The sequence below is a fragment of the Mustelus asterias genome, unplaced genomic scaffold, assembly GCF_964213995.1.
Source record: "Mustelus asterias unplaced genomic scaffold, sMusAst1.hap1.1 HAP1_SCAFFOLD_145, whole genome shotgun sequence".
NCBI lineage: Eukaryota > Metazoa > Chordata > Chondrichthyes > Carcharhiniformes > Triakidae > Mustelus > Mustelus asterias.
The window spans coordinates 940,706-962,525 of record NW_027590170.1 but is presented as its reverse complement, the minus strand read 5'-3'; the positions used below and the strand labels follow the sequence as shown (position 1 = coordinate 962,525).

The following is a 21,820-nucleotide window of genomic DNA, read 5'->3' as shown; positions in this document are numbered from 1 at the left end:
TCATCCGACCTGCGGACACACCAGCGAGTTCACACTGGGGAGAGACCATTCACCTGCTCTCAGTGTGGGGAGGGATTCATTTGGTCATCTGACCTGCGGGCACATGCATGCGTTCATACTGGGGAGAGGCCGTTCACCTGCTCTCAGTGTGGGAAGGGATTCACTCGGTCATCCCACCTGCAGAGACACCAGCGCGTTCACACTGGGGAGAGGCAGTTCATCTGTTCTCAGTGTGGGAAGGGATTCTGTGATTCATCCAGCCTGCTGAGACACCAGCGAGTTCACACTGGGGAGAGGCCATTCACCTGCTCTCAGTGTGAGAAGAGATTCACTCGATTATCCAACCTGCGGACACACCAGCGAGTTCACACTGGGGAGAAGCCGTTCACCTGCTCTGTGTGTGAGAAGAGATTCAGTCTTTCATCCGCCCTACTGAGACACCAACGGGTTCACGAGTGATTCTAGGGGTTGGATTCTGCTGTTATTGTTTCTGCTTTCAATTACATCCAGGACATTTTGTTCAGTCTCACAGTTGGTGAAGTGGGAGGGTCGGAGGGTTTCTTTCTGCTGGACTGGCCGGTCTCATGACTTTACTTCCAGTGGACTGATGCTCTTTGAGTCTTGTTGCGAATACCCGGTTTCAAATTTCACAAGGATCACAGAGTGACAGGGTGTTAGGAAGTTAAGAGTCATTATTTCTGTTTGAAACCCCCTCAAATGTCCATCCAATTTCCTTTGTAATTGTTTATTGACTCCACTTCCTCCACCCTCGTAGGCAGCGAGTTCCAGGTCATTACCATTCACTGCATCAAAATATTCTTCCTCACATCCCCCCTGCATCTCTGGCCCAAAACCATAAATCCCCTCGTCCTTGTCCCATCAGCTAATGGGAACAGCTTTTCTTTGTCCACCTTATCTAAACCTGTCAGAATCTTGTCCACCTCTATCTAATCTCCCCTCAACCTCCTTTGCTCCAAGGGGAACAACCCCAGCCTGACATCGACAATAAAGAACAAACTAACAGAATATGTTAATACCTGAAATCAAATGGGAATGTTTAATTTCTGTTTTAAAGATATTGTGAATATATTGTCCTGGACAATAAAGGAATTGGAATAACTCACCTTGGGTGTGGTTGAATGGAATATATCAATCTGATATTCACCTACAGTCCAGTGAAAGTCTGGAATGTGTAGCTGGAAATCCCTCCCCAACAGCACTATGAGCGTACTTACACCTCAGGCATTGTATCAGTTCAGGGAGGCAGTGTTGGGGTTGACCATGGCCGAGGCAGCTACATACAGCCACATATTCTGTTATAATTGAAGGACTGCAGATTGAATGTGAGGCATTATGGGACTGGACTATCGTGACCACATTCCTGTGACTGCTCAGTTTCTACAATCACCGACCATTAAACCTGCTTAGCAGGGCCCCAACAGAGGACCTGGTGAGAATATTTACTCAGAATGAGTTAGATGATGATGATGATTTCTGTTTGTCAATTTTAAATTTTTTAAAAATTTCATTGGTCTGTTTCCTGTCTGTTTTTTTTCTGTCTGTTTCCATGCTGTAAACCTCTATGCCTGTTTGCCCTGGATCAAACTGACACCCAGGAACTCTCAAATGCTGCAGCTTGAATGTGTACTAATAAACTATTTCTTTTATCCAATGATAATTTATTTTTGTTTTTAAGTAGTTTATTAACCTTACCACCTGTTGCTATACTATTTTGATCCTTAGGAACAGAATAAATCTTAGTCACTTAGCAGATACTCACCAAAAATCTAGCTTCTTCTCCTGTGGAAGAGTAAGATCACTTCCTAAAGGCTGAGAAAGTTAGAAAGCAAAACAGCACCTCTTTTCCTTCCTTCCCTGACTCCCTTAATTACCCAACTCTCAGCACTCTATTCTAAGCTGCACTCAAGTGATGCCGGTTCAGAGCTGTTTCTGAGCTGTAGATTCAATACAATACTCACTTGCTGACATGGACATCAAGGCCTGTATGGGTCTCCAGGCCATCATGCACACCATCATGATAAGGAGGATGGAGCTGGTGTTGCCAGCCATGTACATGATGAACAGATTCATGGGCAGCTGTTTCAATGGGCCCAAGGCGATGAAAACAGAAAGTGAGCAGGGTATCAGTAAAGGGGGCCGGTTAGGGGAGGCCATATGCTGATCTTATACCCAGGCCTGGAAGTAAGGATGATGATTAACCCTTTATCACACAGGCTGCTGTGGTTCACCAAGGTGCTTTATCACCATGGACAAACCAGGGGCGTTGTCAGTCACACACTAAAGGCACATTCAAATCCAACTTACTTTCTCAACCAGGATCCGGTCTGTTTCTTGGACGCAGATGTCCGGTAGCTGTTTGTCTGAATATGCGACTGGGTACATGGAGTCTCTCTGGCTATACTGTTGACCACGGCTCCTATGAGAAACAGAAAACACAAATTGGTCACCCTTTCAGGACCTTCTTTAAAGAGGGAGTCTCTCTGTTGAGGACCCCAACGTGGTGACAATAGTGCCAGCATGAACTAAAGCTTGGGCAAACCTCGGACACACACTGCCGTTGTGTCCACTGAACTGCCACGGGAATGGAGGATGGCAGAAGTGGATGAGTGTCAATTGATAAAAAGGGTGCCAATCCACTTGCCCTCCATTTAGGGACCATCATAGATCATAGAACCCTACAGTGCAGAAAGAGGCCATTCGGCCCATCGAGTCTGCACCGACCACAATCCCACCCAGGCCCTACCCCCATATCCCTACATATTTTACCCACTAATCCCTCTAACCTACTCATCTCAGGACACTAAGGGGCAATTTTAGCACAGCCAATCAACCTAACCCGCACATCTTTGGACTGTGGGAGGAAACCGGAGCACCCGGAGGAAACCCACGCAGACACGAGGAGAATGTGCAAACTCCACACAGACAGTGACCCGAGTGGGAATCGAACCCAGGTCCCTGGAGCTGTGAAGCCGCAGTGCTAACCACTGTGCTACCGTGCCGCCCTGGTTTTTGACAAAGTGACAAATCACCAGATGTACCAAATTGTATCTTGAAAACAAACACTGCGGGACATTGAGAGAGATCCAGTTCAGCACCCGGCCCTGGAAACGAGCAGTCGTTCCTCCAACCACCACCGCAGTTAGCACCTGATCAGGTGGAGGGGCCGAAACCAAAAGGGCATCTCAGGGTCATGACCTGGAGAACAGATGCCAAGTGGGGTCTGAGTGGTTTCTGGGGGATTTGAGGGGCTGCTTTGTGGTGAGGAGTTCGGTGAGGGGTAAAAGAGGCGTGAAAAACCCGGGGTTGGGAAGTTTTGGGTTGGTGCCATGTCCCCGGGTCAGTGTGCGGTGGCGTCCCCTCAGGAGAGGCGGGCCGGCCCGGCTTGCCGCTTACTCGAGACCCCGGCTCCCCCGGGCGGCCTCCGCACCTGCTGGTGCCGCTCAGGGTCCGCTTGTGCCAGCGCGCGCGGTTGACAAGTCCCACCCCTGCAGCCATGGTAACGCCGCCGATCGTTAACCGTCCCCCCTTTCAAATCTGATTCAGATCAAGAGAAGAAGCCGCGCGCTTCCGTCAACAAAACACTCCCGCTGCAATGCGCATGTGCGAGCCCAACCGCCTGAGCGTTCTGCGGGCACCGCCTAAAGTCCCGCCCCACATCGACGCCATCTTTGTCAGGGGCGCATCTGTTCCGACTCTCCACCTTCTGTCCAAATGGAGAACATTTGCCCCGCACAAAGATGGACATCACTTAATGTCAGAGATATTTGCAATATTGAGTCCAGATGACCTTTTGTCAAAGCAAAAAGACATAGAAAGTGGGAGATATTTATACTGCAGGGTGAGGGAATGAAAGATGAGCTATAGCCACAGAAACCAGGGGAAAATACTGCGAATGGCTGTCGCATTCTCTCTTTCGACAGCCATTACAGCACCAGGGACTCAGGTTCGTTTCTCGGCTTGGGTGACTGTCTGTGCGGAGTCTGCACGTTCTCCAGGTGCTCCTGTTTCCTCCCACACACCACCTTTTTCTTCTCATGAAAATCCAGTATTTCCGATCGCCCTGAATGAATTTTGAGGTTCAGGTCAGAGCGAATAAATAAAAGCAAAAATCTGTGAATGCTGGAATCTGAAGCAAAAACTGAAAATGAACCACTGTGGCAAATGCATCATTCTCAATCTATTTTACTAGGTATTTGTTTCATTATTCAACATTTAACATCATACCTGATTCTGAATTGAATATCTCTGACATATGCAGCATTGAATTGCAACTATGACTGACCAACAAAACAGATCGAGTCACTGCTTAATGCACACCCCATGATGCTCATTTGAGATTGACCACAATCAGTTTATAAACAAAATCAAATATCTTTAATGGGAAGAGATTTAAGAATGACCAGTTAGTTTATTCTGGGTGTGAAATATTCTGGTGCCTAAATCCCATTCATAGAAATCATAGAAACCCTACAGTGCAGAAGGAGGCCATTCGGCCCATCGAGTCTGCACCGACCACAATCCCACCCAGGACCTACCCCCACATATTTTACCCGCTAATCCCTCTAACCCATACATCCCAGGACTCTAAGGGGCAATTTTTTTTAACCTGGCCAATCAACCTAACCCGCACATCTTTGGATTGTGGGAGGAAACCGGAGCACCCGGAGGAAACCCATGCAGACACGAGGAGAATGTGCAAACTCCACACAGACAGTGACCCGAGCCAGAAATCGAACCCAGGACCCTGGAGCTGTGAAGCAGCAGTGCTAACCACTGTGCTACCGTGCCGCCCGTGCCGCCCATCTATTGAATGTCCAGTAGATCTGCACTGAGCCTTGATTTCCTCATCAGCATGAATGGTTTTCTGTATATCTTTATTCTGAAAACCGATTTTAAAAAGGTGTGTCTGTGCAATGTGCACCAATTCCTCTAGTTCAGTTACAGTATCACTTGTGTCTGTCTTTATGAGCACACACTACTATTAGAACATAGAACATAGAACATTACAGCGCAGAACAGGCCCTTCGGCCCACGATGTTGCACCGACCAGTTAAAAAAAAAACTGTGACCCTCCAACCTAAACCAATTTCTTTTCGTCCATGAACCTATCTACGGATCTCTTAAACGCCCCCAAACTAGGTGCATTTACTACTGATGCTGGCAGGGCATTCCAATCCCTCACCACCCTCTGGGTAAAGAACCTACCCCTGACATCGGTTCTATAACTACCCCCCCTCAATTTAAAGCCATGCCCCCTCGTGCTGGATTTCTCCATCAGAGGAAAAAGGCTATCACTATCCACTATCCACCATTAGACATGTTTCAGATGGTGATTAACTATGTTGGTCTACATCTATAAACCCATGCATCGAACAAGTTGCTAATATATGCACGGTGTCAAAATACCAACATCTCTTTCCTGCAACTAAATCTAAAAATGCAGCATTTCTGATTTTCCTGAAAGCATTTGAGACCGAGGTCAAAACAAACATAATATGGCAACATCGAGAATTGGATAATGTTCAGCAAATAACCAAAATCATGCATACTTCCTGAAATGCTAAAGTTTCTAGCTGGTTTTGAACCAGGGACTTCTCACGCATTAGGCAAACATGATAACCACTACACTACAGAAACTACCAGCAGTTCAGTGTAGCCAATCGACTTGTCTGCAAGGTTCAACTCTGCTGTGTTGCTGCAGGTTCTCATGGTTAGACTATCCACCAGTATCTATTACAAGCCCACCAACTCCCACAACTATCTTGACTGCAGTTCTTCACACCCCACATCCTGAAAGGACTCCATCCCATTCTCTTCATTCTTTCGCCTCCGCCGCATCTGTTCTGATGATGCCACTTTCCTAAATAGCGTTGCAGATATGTCTTTCTTCTTCAACAGTTGAGGTTTTCCACCCACTGTTGTTGACAGGGCTCTTGACCATGTCCGACCCATCCCCCAGCCACTGCTCCCACTCCCTCCCCTCCCTCCCAGAACCAGGACAGGGTTCCCCTTGTCTTCACTTTTCACCTGACCAGCCTCCACATTCAAAGGATCATCCTCTGCCATTGCTGCCAATTCCAGCATGATACCATACCCAACACATCTTCCCTTTACCCCCCCCCCCACCCCCCCACTCCACCACCAGCATTCCACAAGGATCGTCCTCTCTGGGATACCCTGGTCCACTCCTCCATCCCACCCAAACTCCTATCCCCTACCCATGGCACCTTCCCATGCAATAGTAGAAGGTGCAACACCTGCCACTTTACCTCCTCCCTGTTCACCTCCCGGGTCCTGAACACCCTTTCAGGTGAAGCAGTGCTTCACACGCACCTTCTTCAATCTGGTCTATTCAATTCACTGCTCCCAATCCAGTCTACTCTACATCGGAGAGACCAAACACAAATTGGGTGACCGCTTTGTTGAACACCTTCAGTCTGTCCGCAAGCAGGACCCAGAGCTTCCTGTCACTTGCCCCTTCAACACACCACCCTGCTCTCCTGCCCACATGTCCGTCCTTGGCCTTTTCCAATGTTCTAGTGAACCCCAATGCAAATTGGAGGAACAGAACCTCATCTTCCGATTGGGCACTTTACAGCCTTCCAGACTGAACATTGAGTTCAACAACTTCAGAGCATGACTCTCCCCTCCACCTTCACCCCATTTCCATTTATTTTATTTCATTTTGTTTCTTCTTTTCATCTCATTCATCCATTTTATCATACTTCTTTGTCACTTCCATTTTTCAACTTCTTCATTCCTGCTCTTCTTCTCGCCCGCGCCCGCCCCCTCCCCCCCGCCCCCCCCCCCCCCCCCGACCAACCGCCCCCCCCCTCCTCCCCCCCACCAGCCCCCCTCCATTCAGGGCAAACCATCTGTACCTCTGCTCTACCATTCTGATTAACACTTTTCACACCTCTCTCAGCCTTCTACAATCTCCTTTTCATTCCCTTTGTCCAATTACAGCACCCCCCTTCCACCCTCATAATATAAATCTTGTCTGATTTTCTTTGCCCTTAGCTCTGATGAAGGGTCATCCAAACTCGAAACGTTGGCTAGTTACTCAATATTTGTTTCGTTATTCAATATTAAATATGAATACATGTATTTAATACATGCATCTTCATTCTGAGTTGAATATCTCAGGAATATGCAACAGTGCATTGCAAACATGACTGACCAATAAAAGAAATCGAGTCACTGGGTGATACACACCCCATGGTGCTTATTTGAGACAGTCAGCTTTTAAACAATATCAAATATCTTTCAAGGAAAAAGATTTAATAATGATCTGCTGGTTATACTTAATCCCTCTTTATTCTGCGTGTGAAACATTCTGGCGCCTAAATCCCATTCATCTATAGAAAAGTCCAGCAGATCTACACTGAGTTTCGATTTACTCATCTGCCTGAGTGATTTTTTTCCCATTTCTTTATTATGAAGAACAATTTTAAAAATATGCTTCCGGGAAATGTGCGCCATTTCCTCAAGTTCAGTTACACTTTCACTTCTGTCTGTGTTTATGAGCACACACGACTATTACACATGTTTCAGATGGTGATTAACTATGTGAGTCTGCATTTATAAATCCATTAAATTCTGTTATGGACTGAACAAGTTGCTAATATGCGCACGGTGTCAAAGTACAAACATTTATTTCCTCATTGCGTCTTAAAATACAGCATTTCTGATTTTGCTGAGAGCATTTGAGGCCGAGGTCAGACCAAAGATAACATGGCTGCAACATCGAGATTCAGATCATGTTCAGCAACAACTGAAACCATGCAAAACTTCCCTCATACGAAATGAATAATTTCAATAAAAGCTTCTGCCAGGTTTTGAACCGGGGACCTTTCGCGTGTGAGGGAAACGTGATAACCACTACACTACAGAAACAATTGACAGCATAGTGCCACCAATTGGCATGATCACAATGTTCAACTCGACTGTGTTGCTGCAGGCTCCAATGGTTATACTGAGAGCCCATGTCACTTAATACAAAAAAAAAACCGTTTCTTTCAACCTGATTTCTCAACTCATCTTGAACTTCAACCTTTATAAGCGGTCGTCCGGTAAATATCTAAGGGAGCAATGGTTTCTGCTCAATCATTAATGCATCATTCTCATCTTCCTTCGAATAATTTCAACCAGTTCTATCCAATATTTGTTCGCTGTTCAATGTTTAATATTAATATATTTTTATTAATTACATATCTCCTCATTCTGAATGAAATATCTCCGAAATAGGCAACATTGAATTGCAAACATGACTGACCAACAAAAGGAATCGAGTCACTGGGTAATACACATGTCACGGTGCTTCATTGAGATTGACCACAATCAGCTTTTGAACAAAATCAAATATCTTTAAAGGGAATAGATTTAAGAATGATCTGTTGTTATACTTGATCCCTCTTTATTCTGTGTGTGAAGCACTCAGGCATCTAAATCCTGTTCAGCTGTAGGAAAGTCCAGTAGATCCGCACAGAATCTCGATTTCCTCAACTGTCTGAGTGGTTTTCCCTAATTCTTTACTTGTTGAAGTCTGAGCTGTAGTCAATAAATAGGAGTCTGTCCTTGTTGTCTCGGTGATCCAGGGTTGAGTGCAAGGCCAGGGAAATTCCGTCTGCTGTGGACCTGTTGCGGCGGTAGGCAACTGTAGTGGATCCAGGTGGTCCGGGAGGCTGGAATTGATTCGTGCCATGACAAACCTTTCAAAGCACTTCATCATGATGGATGTCAGAGCCACCGGCCGATAGTTATTAAGACACGCTGCTTGATTTTTCTTAGGTACCGGGATGATGGTCGTCTTCTTGAAGCAGAGAGGGACTTCAGATTGTTGTAATGATTGAAAATGGTTGGCAATGGCAGAGAACAATAAGAGTCCCTTCGACCCACCATGCCTATGCCAATTATTTTATGACGAGCTACCAAACTGACGTGTCGGTGCGGGCTTGGTGGGCCGAAGGGCCTGTTCCTGTTCTGCACTGTTCTTTGTTCTCATTTCAATTTCCTCCTCTCATTCCATGAAGCTGATTTTTCTCCCTTTCAAGTCATTGTCCAATCCCCATTTGAAGAAGGAGTTTCTGTGGAATCCATGTACAGTTTGCGTTAGGTAACAACGTTTCACTGACCCAATGGCATGAAGTATTGGATATAGCTTCCCAATATAGTTTTCAATGTAAGCATATATTCATTTATGCACTTGATTTCAAATCGAATTTACAAAACGGGTTTAATCGGATAAAGCATCTCCTCATTATTTCTTATTTATATATAATATTAACTCCACAACTTTCCACAGAGTATGGAATATAACAGAGGAGAATGAATCACCTATACCTGAAGCAGTCTCCTTGTGTTGTCCTCCTGTGTCCCGAACATCCGATCTGGCAACCTCGAGAATGGGTGGGGAATCTGTCTTACCTACACCGACTGCACACGGGGTGGCACAGTCCAAAGATGTGCGGGTTAGGTTGATTGGCCATGCTAAAGTTGCCTCTTAGTGTCCTGAGATGCGTAGGTTAGAGGGATTAGTGGGTTGGATATGGGGGTAGGGCCTGGGTGGGATTGTGGTCGGTACAGACTCGATGGGTCGAATGGCCTCTTTCTGTACTGTAGGGTTTCTATGATTCTATGGTGGCACAATGGCACACTGCTGCCTCACAGCGCCAGGGACTCGGGTTCGATTCCTGGCTTGGGTCTGAGTGGAGTTTGCACGTTCTTCCTGTGTCTGTGTGAATTTGCTCCAGTTTCCTCCCACAGTCTGAAAGACGTGCTGGTTAGGTGCATTGCCATGCTACATTTCTCCCTTAGTGTACCTGAACAGGCGGCGGAGTATGGCGACTAGGGGATTTTCACAGTAACTTCATTGCCGTATTAACGTAATCCTACTTGTGACATTAGTAAATAAACTTTAAACATGATATGGACACATCCAGAATGTGTTTGGCTGTAAAAATAAATACACCCATTATTGCTTATTCTCCAAATGTGTCCACTGTTGAGTCATCAATTAATGATCACCATTGATGAGAAATAGATTTCTGGCAGTTCCTGTTGTTAAAATGGACAGTTCCATCGCAATGAATATCTAACATGATATTGCCGCACTGACATGACCCCAGGGAATTCCAGTTCAGAAAGTTACTCTGGAGCTAGTGGGTTTTTGACATTGTCAATGAGTGCACTTCTCTTGAGTGTGTCAGTGGCTGTGTTAATCTGTTTGTTTATCTTCCTCAGTGATTGTCTGTGTGTCTATGTTTGAGTCGATCAGTTTGAGAATCGATCACTGTGTTTACTTGTCCCTGTGTCTATGCTTTTGTTGATTCTGTGCGGTATACGAGGCTTCTAGTGAACACGGAGTTGGAGTTATTCATGTATTTTCATAGTTAGCAACTCAAACTAATGTGTCAGAAATCTACAGAATAATTCTGGATTTATAACGAGGGACGTTAGAATTGATGTCAGTGTCTGGGCATATATCTATGTGGTTATATATCCTTACACGTGTTGGTCTTTGCACGTGGCCGTGTGTGTATCTGCTTTCCCTGTGTCTGCGTGGGTTTCCTTGGGTGCTCCGGTTTCCTCCCACGGTCCAAAGATGTGCAGGTTAGTTTGATTGGCCATGCTAAATTGACCCTAGTGTCAGGGGGATTGGCAGAGTAAATGTATGAGGTTACGGGAATAGGGCCTGGGAGGCTTGCGATCGGTACATATCAGTGGGCCGAATGGCATTTTTCTGTACTGTACAAATTCTATGATTCTATGATTCCATTACCTGGATATGTGTCAGTCTTTGCAGGTGGCCGTGTGTGTATCTGTTTCCAATGTGCGGCATTGCTGTCCACGGGAGAGCGCTCTCTGATCACTTATGAAAAATCACGATTCCCTTCTCGAGGAAGCGAATGTTTGAAAATGTAAAAATGGGCGGAGAGACCTCATAACAGTCCACTGACTGTTTCAACTTCTCCATTTCCAGGTGTTATGCAGACATTGGTCACTATCTCTGTTCCTGGTGTTCAGACTGGAACTATGGGGCTGCTGTCTGTCTCTGGTTATTGTCCTGATTACAGTAAGAGTTTTAACAACACCAGGTTAAAGTCCAGCAGGTTTATTTGGTAGCAAATACCATTAGCTTTCGGAGTGCTGCTCCTTCGTCAGGTGGAGTGGAAATGTGCTCTCAAACAGGGCACAGAGATACAAAATCAAGTTACAGAATACTGATTAGAATGCGAATCCCTACAGCCAACCAGATCTTAAAGATACAGACAATGTGGGTGGAGGAAGCATTAAACACAGGTTAAAGAGATGTGTATTGTCTCCAGACAGGACAGCCCGCAAGTCCAGGAGGTAAGCTGTGGGGGTTACTGATAATGTGACATAAATCCAACATCCCGGTTTAGGCCGTCCTCATGTGTGCGGAACTTGGCTATCAGTTTCTGCTCAGTGACTCTGCGCTGTTGTGTGTCGTGAAGGCCACCTTGGAGAACGCTTACCTGAAGATCAGAGGCTGAATGCCCGTTACTGCTGAAGTGCTCCCCAACAGGAAGAGAACAGTCTTGCCTGTTGATTGTCGAGCGGTGTTCATTCACCCGTTGTCGGAGCGTCTGCATGGTTTCCCCAATGTACCATGCCTCGGGACATCCTTTCCTGCAGCGTATCAGGCAGACAACATTGGCCGAGTTGCAAGAGTAGGTACCGTGTACCTGGTGGATGGTGTTCTCACGTGAGATGATGGCATCCGTGTCGATGATCCGGCACATCTTGCAGAGGTTGCTGTGGCAGGGTGTGTGGTGTCGTGGTCACTGTTCTCCTGAAGGCTGGGTAGTTTGCTGTGGACAATGGTCTGTTTGAGGTTGCGCGGTTGTTTGAAGGCAAGAAGTGGGGGTGTGCGGATGGCCTTGCCGAGATGTTCGTCTTCATCAATGACATGTTGAAGGCTCTGGAGGAGATGCCGTAGCTTCTTCGCTCCGGGGAAGTACTGGACGACGAAGGGTACTCTGTCCACCATGTCCTGTGTTTGTCTTCTGAGGAGGTCGGTGCGGTTTTTTGCTGTGCCGGGTCGGAACTGTTGATCGATGAGTCGAGCGCCATATGCTGTTCTTATGAGGCAATTTTACAACTCATCCGCTTCATCCTGGACCACAATGTCTTCACCTTCAACAACCAGTTCTTCATCCAGACACACGGAACAGCCATGGGGACCAAGTCTGCCGGTCTGCAATGTTCAACTACGCTGTGTTGCTGCAGGTTCCGATGGTGAGACTGAGAGCCCATGTGACTGAATTCAGGAAGATAACCGTTACTTTCAATCTGATTGTACAACTTATCCCGAACATCAAAATTCAAAATCCTTCTTCTGGCAAATATCTAAGGGAGCAATGATTTCTGCCCATTCGTTAATGCATCATCTTCATCTTTCTTTGAATCATCTCAATCAATTGTACTCAGTAATAAAAGCAAATTACTGCGGATGAGAAAAGAGAAAATGCTGCAAAATCTCCCAATGTCTGGTAGCACCTGTAAGGAGTGAAAAGGGCGGACGTTTCGAGTCCAGATGACACTTTATCAAAGCTTATTGTACAATTGTACACAGTATTTGTTTCAATATTTAATATCAATGCGTTATTTAACACATATGTCTTCATTATGAATTGAATATCTCTGAAATTGAACATCACTGAATTGCAAACAAAACTGCCCAACAGAACGAATCGAATCACCGGGAAATACAGATCGCAAATTTGAGATTGACTATCGTCAGCTTTTAAACAAAGTCAACTGCATTTAAATGGAGAAAAATCAAGAATTATCTGTTCGTGACACTTGAGCCTTTTAATTATGGGCCTGAAACATTTAGGCGCATAACTTCCGGACCTTTACCGGAAAGTCCAGTAGAGCCGCACTGAGCCTCGATTCCCTCATCTGTCTGAGTGGCTTTTCCTGTTTCTCAGTGATGAAAAACGATTTAAAAATAGATCTTGTGTGAAATGTGCGTCATTTCCTCTAGTTCACTTGCAGTATGACTTGTATCTGTCTTTTTGAGCACACACTACTGTCAGATATTTCAGATGCTGATTAACCATATTAGTCTGCACCTATAAACCCATTAAATTCTGCTGTAGACTGAACGAGATGCGAATAAGTGCTGGTGTCAAAATCGAAATTTCCTGTCAGTGCGTCAAAAAAAACGTTTCTTATTTCACAGAAAGCATTTGAGGGTGATGCCAGCATGTCTTTCAGACTGTGGGAGGAGACCGGCGCACCCAGAGGAAACCCATGCAGACACGGGGAGAAGATGCAGACTCCGCGCAGACAGTGATCCAAACTGGGAATCGAACCTGGGACCTTGAGGCAGCAGTCTTAACTGCTGTGCCACTGTGCTACCCTATGTTTCTGCCTGGTTTCGAACCGGTGACTTTCTACGTGTTAGGCGAATGTGATAACCACGACACCACAGAAACAGCTTAATGATAAGATGCCTTTCACATCGAGGCTCGGATAATGATGAGCAACGAAATGAAAACCAGCAATTTTCCCTTCCACGACATGAGGAAGCTTAATGAATGTTTCTGCCTCGTTTCGAACCAGGGACCTTTCGCGTGTTAGGCGAACGTGATAACCACTACACTACAGAAACAATCTGAATAGCAGTGGAGCAAATCTGCCTGTCTGCAATGTTCAACTACGCTGTGTTGCTGCAGGTTCCGATGGTTAGACTGAGAGCCCATTGTCACTGAATTCAGGAAGATAACCGTCACTTTCAATCTGATTGTGCGACTTATCCCGAACATCAAAATTCAAAACCGTTCTTCTGGCAAATATCTAAGGGAGCAATGATTTCTGCCCATTCGTTAATGCATCATTTTCATTTTTCTTCGAATCATCTCAATCAATTGTACTCAGTAATAAAAGCAAATTACTACGGATGACAAAAGAGAAAATGCTGCAAAATCTCCCAATGTCTGGCAGCACCTGTAAGGAGTGAAAAGGGCGGATGTTTCGAATCCAGATGGCACTTTATCAAAGCTCATTGTACAATTGTACACAGTATTTCTTTCAATATTTAATATCCATGCCTTATTTAACACATATGTCTTCATTATGAATTGAATATCTCTGAAACTGAACATCACTGAATTGCAAACATAACTGACCAACAGGACGAAGCGAATCACCGGGAAATACAGATCGCAAATTTGAGATTGACTGTGGTCAGCTTTTCAACAAAGTCAACTGCATTTAAATGGAGGAGAATCAAGAATGATCTGTTCGTGACAGTTGAGCCTTTTTTATTACGGGCGTGAAACATTCAGGCGCATAAATTCCGGCCGATTACAGGAAAGTCCAGGAGATCCGCACTGAGTCTCGATTCCCTCATCTGTCTGAGTGGCTTTTCCTATTTCTCAGTGATGAAAACGATTTTTAAAAGATTCTTCTGTGAAATGTGCGCCATTTCCTCGAGTTCACTTACAGTATGACTTGTATCTGTCTTTTTGAGCACACACTACTGTCAGATATTTCAGATGGCGATTAACCATATTAGTCTGCACCTATAAACCCATTAAATTCTGCTGTAGACTGAACGAGATGCGAATAAGTGCTGGTGTCAAAATCGAACTTTCCTGTCAGTGCGTCAAAAAAAAGCGTTTCTTATTTCACAGAAAGCAATTGAGGGTGACGTCAGAGCAATGATAACATGCCGTTAACATCGAGGCTCGTATAATGATGAGGAACAAACAAAAATCAATCAATTTTCCCTTACGCGACATGAGGAAGCTCAATGAACATTTCTGCCTGGTTTCGAACCAGGGACCTTCCGCGTGTTAGGCGAATGTGATAACCACTACACTACAGAAACAGCTGTCATTGCACAGGAGCAAATCTGCCTGTCTGCAATGTTCAACTACGCTGTGATGCTGCAGGTTCCGATGGTGAGACTGAGAGCCCATGTCACTGAATTCAGGAAGATAACCGTTACTTTCAATCTGATTGTACGACTTATCCCGAACATCAAAATTCAAAACCGTTCTTCTGGCAAATATCTAAGGGAGCAATGATTTCTGCTCATTCGTTAATGCATCATCTTCATCTTTCTTCGAATCATCTCAATCAATTGTACTCAGTAATAAAAGCAAATTACTGCGGATGAGAAAAGAGAAAATGCTGCAAAATCTCCCAATGTCTGGCAGCACCTGTAAGGAGCGAAAAGGGCGGACGTTTAGAGTCCAGATAACACTTTATCAAAGCTTATTGTACAATTGTACACAGTATTTGTTTCAATATATAATATCAATGCGTTATTTAACATATATGTCTTCATTATGAATTGAACATCACTGAATTGCAAACAAAACTGCCCAACAGAACGAATCGAATCACCGGGAAATACAGATCGCAAATTTGAGATTGACTATCGTCAGCTTTTAAACAAAGTCAACTGCATTTAAATGGAGAAAAATCAAGAATTATCTGTTCGTGACACTTGAGCCTTTTAATTATGGGCCTGAAACATTTAGGCGCATAACTTCCGGACCTTTACCGGAAAGTCCAGTCGATCCGCACTGAGCCTCGATTCTCTCATCTGTCTGAGTGGCTTTTCCTGTTTCTCAGTGATGAAAAACGATTTAAAAATAGATCTTGTGTGAAATGTGCGTCATTTCCTCTAGTTCACTTGCAGTATGACTTGTATCTGTCTTTTTGAGCACACACTACTGTCAGATATTTCAGATGCTGATTAACCATATTAGTCTGCACCTATAAACCCATTAAATTCTGCTGTAGACTGAACGAGATGCGAATAAGTGCTGGTGTCAAAATCGAAATTTCCTGTCAGTGCGTCAAAAAAAACGTTTCTTATTTCACACAAAGCATTTGAGGGTGATGCCAGCATGTCTTTCAGACTGTGGGAGGAGACCGGCGCACCCGGAGGAAACCCATGCAGACACGGGGAGAAGATGCAGACTCCGCGCAGACAGTGATCTATACTGGGAATCGAACCTGGGACCCTGGCGCCTTGAGGCAGCAGTCTTAACTGATGTGCCACTGTGCTACCCTATGTTTCTGCCTGGTTTCGAACCGGTGACTTTCCACGTGTTAGGCGAATGTGATAACCACGACACCACAGAAACAGCTTAATGATAACATGCCTTTCACATCGAGGCTCGGATAATGATGAGCAACGAACTGAAAACAAGCAATTTTCCCTTCCACGACATGAGGAAGCTTAATGAATGTTTCTGCCTGGTTTCGAACCAGGGACCTTTCGCGTGTTAGGCAAACGTGATAACCACTACACTACAGAAACAGCTGGAATAGCAGTGGAGCAAATCTGCCTGTCTGCAATGTTCAACTACGCTGTGATGCTGCAGGTTCCGATGGTGAGACTGAGAGCCCATGTGACTGAATTCAGGAAGATAACCGTCACTTTCAATCTGATTGTACGACTTATCCCGAACATCAAAATTCAAAATCCTTCTTCTGGCAAATATCTAAGGGAGCAATGATTTCTGCTCATTCGTTAATGCATCATCTTCATCTTTCTTCGAATCATCTCAATCATTTGTACTCAGTAATAAAAGCAAATTACTGCGGATGAGAAAAGAGAAAATGCTGCAAAATCTCCCAATGTCTGGCAGCACCTGTAAGGAGTGAAAAGGGCGGATGTTTCGAGTCCAGATGACACTTTATCAAAGCTCATTGTACAATTGTACTCAGTATTTCTTTCAATATTTAATATCAATGCGTTATTTAACATATATGTCTTCATTATGAATTGAATATCTCTGAAATTGAACATCACTGAATTGCAAACAAAACTGCCCAACAGAACGAATCGAATCACCGGGAAATACAGATCGCAAATTTGAGATTGACTATCGTCAGCTTTTAAACAAAGTCAACTGCATTTAAATGGAGAAAAATCAAGAATGATCTGTTCGTGACGCTTGAGCCTTTTAATTATGGGCCTGAAACATTTAGGCGCATAACTTCCGGACCTTTACCGGAAAGTCCAGTAGATCCGCACTGAGCCTCGATTCCCTCATCTGTCTGAGTGGCTTTTCCTGTTTCTCAGTGATGAAAAACGATTTAAAAATAGATCTCGTGTGAAATGTGCGTCATTTCCTCTAGTTCACTTGCAGTATGACTTGTATCTGTCTTTTTGAGCACACACTACTGTCAGATATTTCAGATGCTGATTAACCATATTAGTCTGCACCTATAAACCCATTAAATTCTGCTGTAGACTGAACGAGATGCGAATAAGTGCTGGTGTCAAAATCGAAATTTCCTGTCAGTGCGTCAAAAAAAACGTTTCTTATTTCACACAAAGCATTTGAGGGTGATGCCAGCATGTCTTTCAGACAGTGGGAGGAGATCGGCGCACCCGGAGGCAACCCATGCAGACACGGGGAGAAGATGCAGACTCCTCTCAGACAGTGATCCAAACTGGGAATCGAACCTGGGACCCTGGCGCCTTGAGGCAGCAGTCTTAACTGCTGTGCCACTGTGCTACCCTATGTTTCTGCCTGGTTTCGAACCGGTGACTTTCCACGTGTTAGGCGAATGTGATAACCACGACACCACAGAAACAGCTTAATGATAACATGCCTTTCACATCGAGGCTCGGATAATGATGAGCAACGAACTGAAAACAAGCAATTTTCCCTTCCACGACATGAGGAAGCTTAATGAATGTTTCTGCCTGGTTTCGAACCAGGGACTTTTCGCGTGTTAGGCGAACGTGATAACCACTACACTACAGAAACAGCTGGAAGAGCAGTGGAGCAAATCTGCCTGTCTGCAATGTTCAACTACGCTGTGTTGCTGCAGGTTCCGATGGTGAGACTGAGAGCCCATGTGACTGAATTCAGGAAGATAACCGTCACTTTCAATCTGATTGTACGACTTATCCCGAACATCAAAATTCAAAATCCTTCTTCTGGCAAATATCTAAGGGAGCAATGATTTCTGCTCATTCGTTAATGCATCATCTTCATCTTTCTTCGAATCATCTCAATCATTTGTACTCAGTAATAAAAGCAAATTACTGCGGATGAGAAAAGAGAAAATGCTGCAAAATCTCCCAATGTCTGGCAGCACCTGTAAGGAGTGAAAAGGGCGGATGTTTCGAGTCCAGATGACACTTTATCAAAGCTTATTGTACAATTGTACTCAGTATTTCTTTCAATATTTAATATCAATGCGTTATTTAACATATATGTCTTCATTATGAATTGAATATCTCTGAAATTGAACATCACTGAATTGCAAACAAAACTGCCCAACAGAACGAATCGAATCACCGGGAAATACAGATCGCAAATTTGAGATTGACTATCGTCAGCTTTTAAACAAAGTCAACTGCATTTAAATGGAGAAAAATCAAGAATTATCTGTTCGTGACACTTGAGCCTTTTAATTATGGGCCTGAAACATTTAGGCGCATAACTTCCGGACCTTTACCGGAAAGTCCAGTCGATCCGCACTGAGCCTCGATTCTCTCATCTGTCTGAGTGGCTTTTCCTGTTTCTCAGTGATGAAAAACGATTTAAAAATAGATCTTGTGTGAAATGTGCGTCATTTCCTCTAGTTCACTTGCAGTATGACTTGTATCTGTCTTTTTGAGCACACACTACTGTCAGATATTTCAGATGCTGATTAACCATATTAGTCTGCACCTATAAACCCATTAAATTCTGCTGTAGACTGAACGAGATGCGAATAAGTGCTGGTGTCAAAATCGAAATTTCCTGTCAGTGCGTCAAAAAAAACGTTTCTTATTTCACACAAAGCATTTGAGGGTGATGCCAGCATGTCTTTCAGACTGTGGGAGGAGACCGGCGCACCCGGAGGAAACCCATGCAGACAGGGGGAGAAGATGCAGACTCCGCGCAGACAGTGATCCAAACTGGGAATCGAACCTGGGACCCTGGCGCCTTGAGGCAGCAGTCTTAACTGATGTGCCACTGTGCTACCCTATGTTTCTGCCTGGTTTCGAACCGGTGACTTTCCACGTGTTAGGCGAATGTGATAACCACGACACCACAGAAACAGCTTAATGATAACATGCCTTTCACATCGAGGCTCGGATAATGATGAGCAACGAACTGAAAACAAGCAATTTTCACTTCCACGACATGAGGAAGCTTAATGAATGTTTCTGCCTGGTTTCGAACCAGGGACCTTTCGCGTAGTTAGGCGAACGTGATAACCACTACACTACAGAAACAGCTGGAAGAGCAGTGGAGCAAATCTGCCTGTCTGCAATGTTCAACTACGCTGTGATGCTGCAGGTTCCGATGGTGAGACTGAGAGCCCATGTGACTGAATTCAGGAAGATAACCGTCACTTTCAATCTGATTGTACGACTTATCCCGAACATCAAAATTCAAAATCCTTCTTCTGGCAAATATCTAAGGGAGCAATGATTTCTGCTCATTCGTTAATGCATCATCTTCATCTTTCTTCGAATCATCTCAATCATTTGTACTCAGTAATAAAAGCAAATTACTGCGGATGAGAAAAGAGAAAATGCTGCAAAATCTCCCAATGTCTGGCAGCACCTGTAAGGAGTGAAAAGGGCGGATGTTTCGAGTCCAGATGACACTTTATCAAAGCTTATTGTACAATTGTACTCAGTATTTCTTTCAATATTTAATATCAATGCGTTATTTAACATATATGTCTTCATTATGAATTGAATATCTCTGAAATTGAACATCACTGAATTGCAAACAAAACTGCCCAACAGAACGAATCGAATCACCGGGAAATACAGATCGCAAATTTGAGATTGACTATCGTCAGCTTTTAAACAAAGTCAACTGCATTTAAATGGAGGAGAATCAAGAATTATCTGTTCGTGACAGTTGAGCCTTTTTTATTACGGGCGTGAAACATTCAGGCGCATAAATTCCGGCCGATTACAGGAAAGTCCAGTAGATCCGCGCTGAGTCTTGATTCCCTCATCTGTCTGAGTGGCTTTTCCTATTTCTCAGTGATGAAAACGATTTTAAAAAGATTCTTCTGTGAAATGTGCGCCATTTCCTCGAGTTCACTTACAGTATGACTTGTATCTGTCTTTTTGAGCACACACTACTGTCAGATATTTCAGATGGCGATTAACCATATTAGTCTGCACCTATAAACCCATTAAATTCTGTTGTAGACTGAACGAGATGCGAATAAGTGTTCGGTGTCAAAATCGAATTTTCCTGTCAGTGCGTCAAAAAAAAGCGTTTCTTATTTCACAGAAAGCATTTGAGGGTGATGTCAGAGCAATGATAACATGCCGTTAACATCGAGGCTCGTATAATTATTAGGAACAAACAAAAATCAATCAATTTTCCCATACGCGACATGAGGAAGCTCAATGAGTGTTTCTGCCTGGTTTCGAACCAGGGACCTTTCGCGTGTTAGGCGAATGTGATAACCACTACACTACAGAAACAGCTACCATTGCACTGGAGCAAATCTGCCTGTCTGCAATGTTCAACTACGCTGTGATGCTGCAGGTTCCGATGGTGAGACTGAGAGCCCATGTCACTGAATTCAGGAAGATAACCGTCACTTTCAATCTGATTGTACGACTTATCCCGAACATCAAAACTCAAAACCGTTCTTCTGGCAAATATCTAAGGGAGCAATGATTTCTGCCCATTCGTTAATGCATCATTTTCATTTTTCTTCGAATCATCTCAATCAATTGTACTCAGTAATAAAAGCAAATTACTGCGGATGACAAAAGAGAAAATGCTGCAAAATCTCCCAATGTCTGGCAGCACCTGTAAGGACTGAAAAGGGCGGATGTTTCGAATCCAGATGGCACTTTATCAAAGCTCATTGTACAATTGTACACAGTATTTCTTTCAATATTTAATATCCATGCCTTATTTAACACATATGTCTTCATTATGAATTGAATATCTCTGAAATTGAACATCACTGAATTGCAAACAAAACTGCCCAACAGAACGAATCGAATCACCGGGAAATACAGATCGCAAATTTGAGATTGACTATCGTCAGCTTTTCAACAAAGTCAACTGCATTTAAATGGAGAAAAATCAAGAATTATCTGTTCGTGACACTTGAGCCTTTTAATTATGGGCCTGAAACATTTAGGCGCATAACTTCCGGACCTTTACCGGAAAGTCCAGTAGATACGCACTGAGCCTCGATTCTCTCATCTGTCTGAGTGGCTTTTCCTGTTTCTCAGTGATGAAAAACGATTTAAAAATAGATCTTGTGTGAAATGTGCGTCATTTCCTCTAGTTCACTTGCAGTATGACTTGTATCTGTCTTTTTGAGCACACACTACTGTCAGTTATTTCAGATGCTGATTAACCATATTAGTCTGCACCTATAAACCCATTAAATTCTGCTGTAGACTGAACGAGATGCGAATAAGTGCTGGTGTCAAAATCGAAATTTCCTGTCAGTGCGTCAAAAAAAGCGTTTCTTATTTCACAGAAAGCATTTGAGGGTGATGCCAGCATGTCTTTCAGACTGTGGGAGGAGACCGGCGCACCCGGAGGAAACCCATGCAGACACGGAGAGAAGATGCAGACTCCTCTCAGACAGTGATCCAAACAGGGAATCGAACCTGGGACCCTGGCGCCTTGAGGCAGCAGTCTTAACTGCTGTGCCACTGCGCTACCCTATGTTTCTGCCTGGTTTCGAACCGGTGACTTTCCACGTGTTAGGCGAATGTGATAACCACGACACCACAGAAACAGCTTAATGATAACATGCCTTTCACATCGAGGATCGGATAATGATGAGCAACGAACTG

General features: G+C 44.2%; 5 non-coding genes across 5 annotated transcripts; all 5 read right to left on the bottom strand.

Moving 5' to 3' along the window:
* Positions 1 to 13,590: 13,590 nt before the first annotated feature.
* trnav-aac (transfer RNA valine (anticodon AAC)) lies at positions 13,591 to 13,663 on the bottom strand. The gene has a single exon. It is a non-coding gene; the product is annotated as a tRNA-Val (tRNA).
* Positions 13,664 to 14,811: 1,148 nt separating this feature from the next.
* Positions 14,812 to 14,884, bottom strand: trnav-aac (transfer RNA valine (anticodon AAC)). The gene has a single exon. It is a non-coding gene; the product is annotated as a tRNA-Val (tRNA).
* A 1,373-nt stretch (positions 14,885 to 16,257) lies between these two features.
* On the bottom strand, positions 16,258 to 16,330 carry trnav-aac (transfer RNA valine (anticodon AAC)). Its single transcript has one exon. It is a non-coding gene; the product is annotated as a tRNA-Val (tRNA).
* Positions 16,331 to 17,719: 1,389 nt separating this feature from the next.
* On the bottom strand, positions 17,720 to 17,792 carry trnav-aac (transfer RNA valine (anticodon AAC)). The gene has a single exon. It is a non-coding gene; the product is annotated as a tRNA-Val (tRNA).
* Positions 17,793 to 20,403: 2,611 nt separating this feature from the next.
* On the bottom strand, positions 20,404 to 20,476 carry trnav-aac (transfer RNA valine (anticodon AAC)). Its single transcript has one exon. It is a non-coding gene; the product is annotated as a tRNA-Val (tRNA).
* Between the last annotated feature and the right edge of the window lie 1,344 nt (positions 20,477 to 21,820).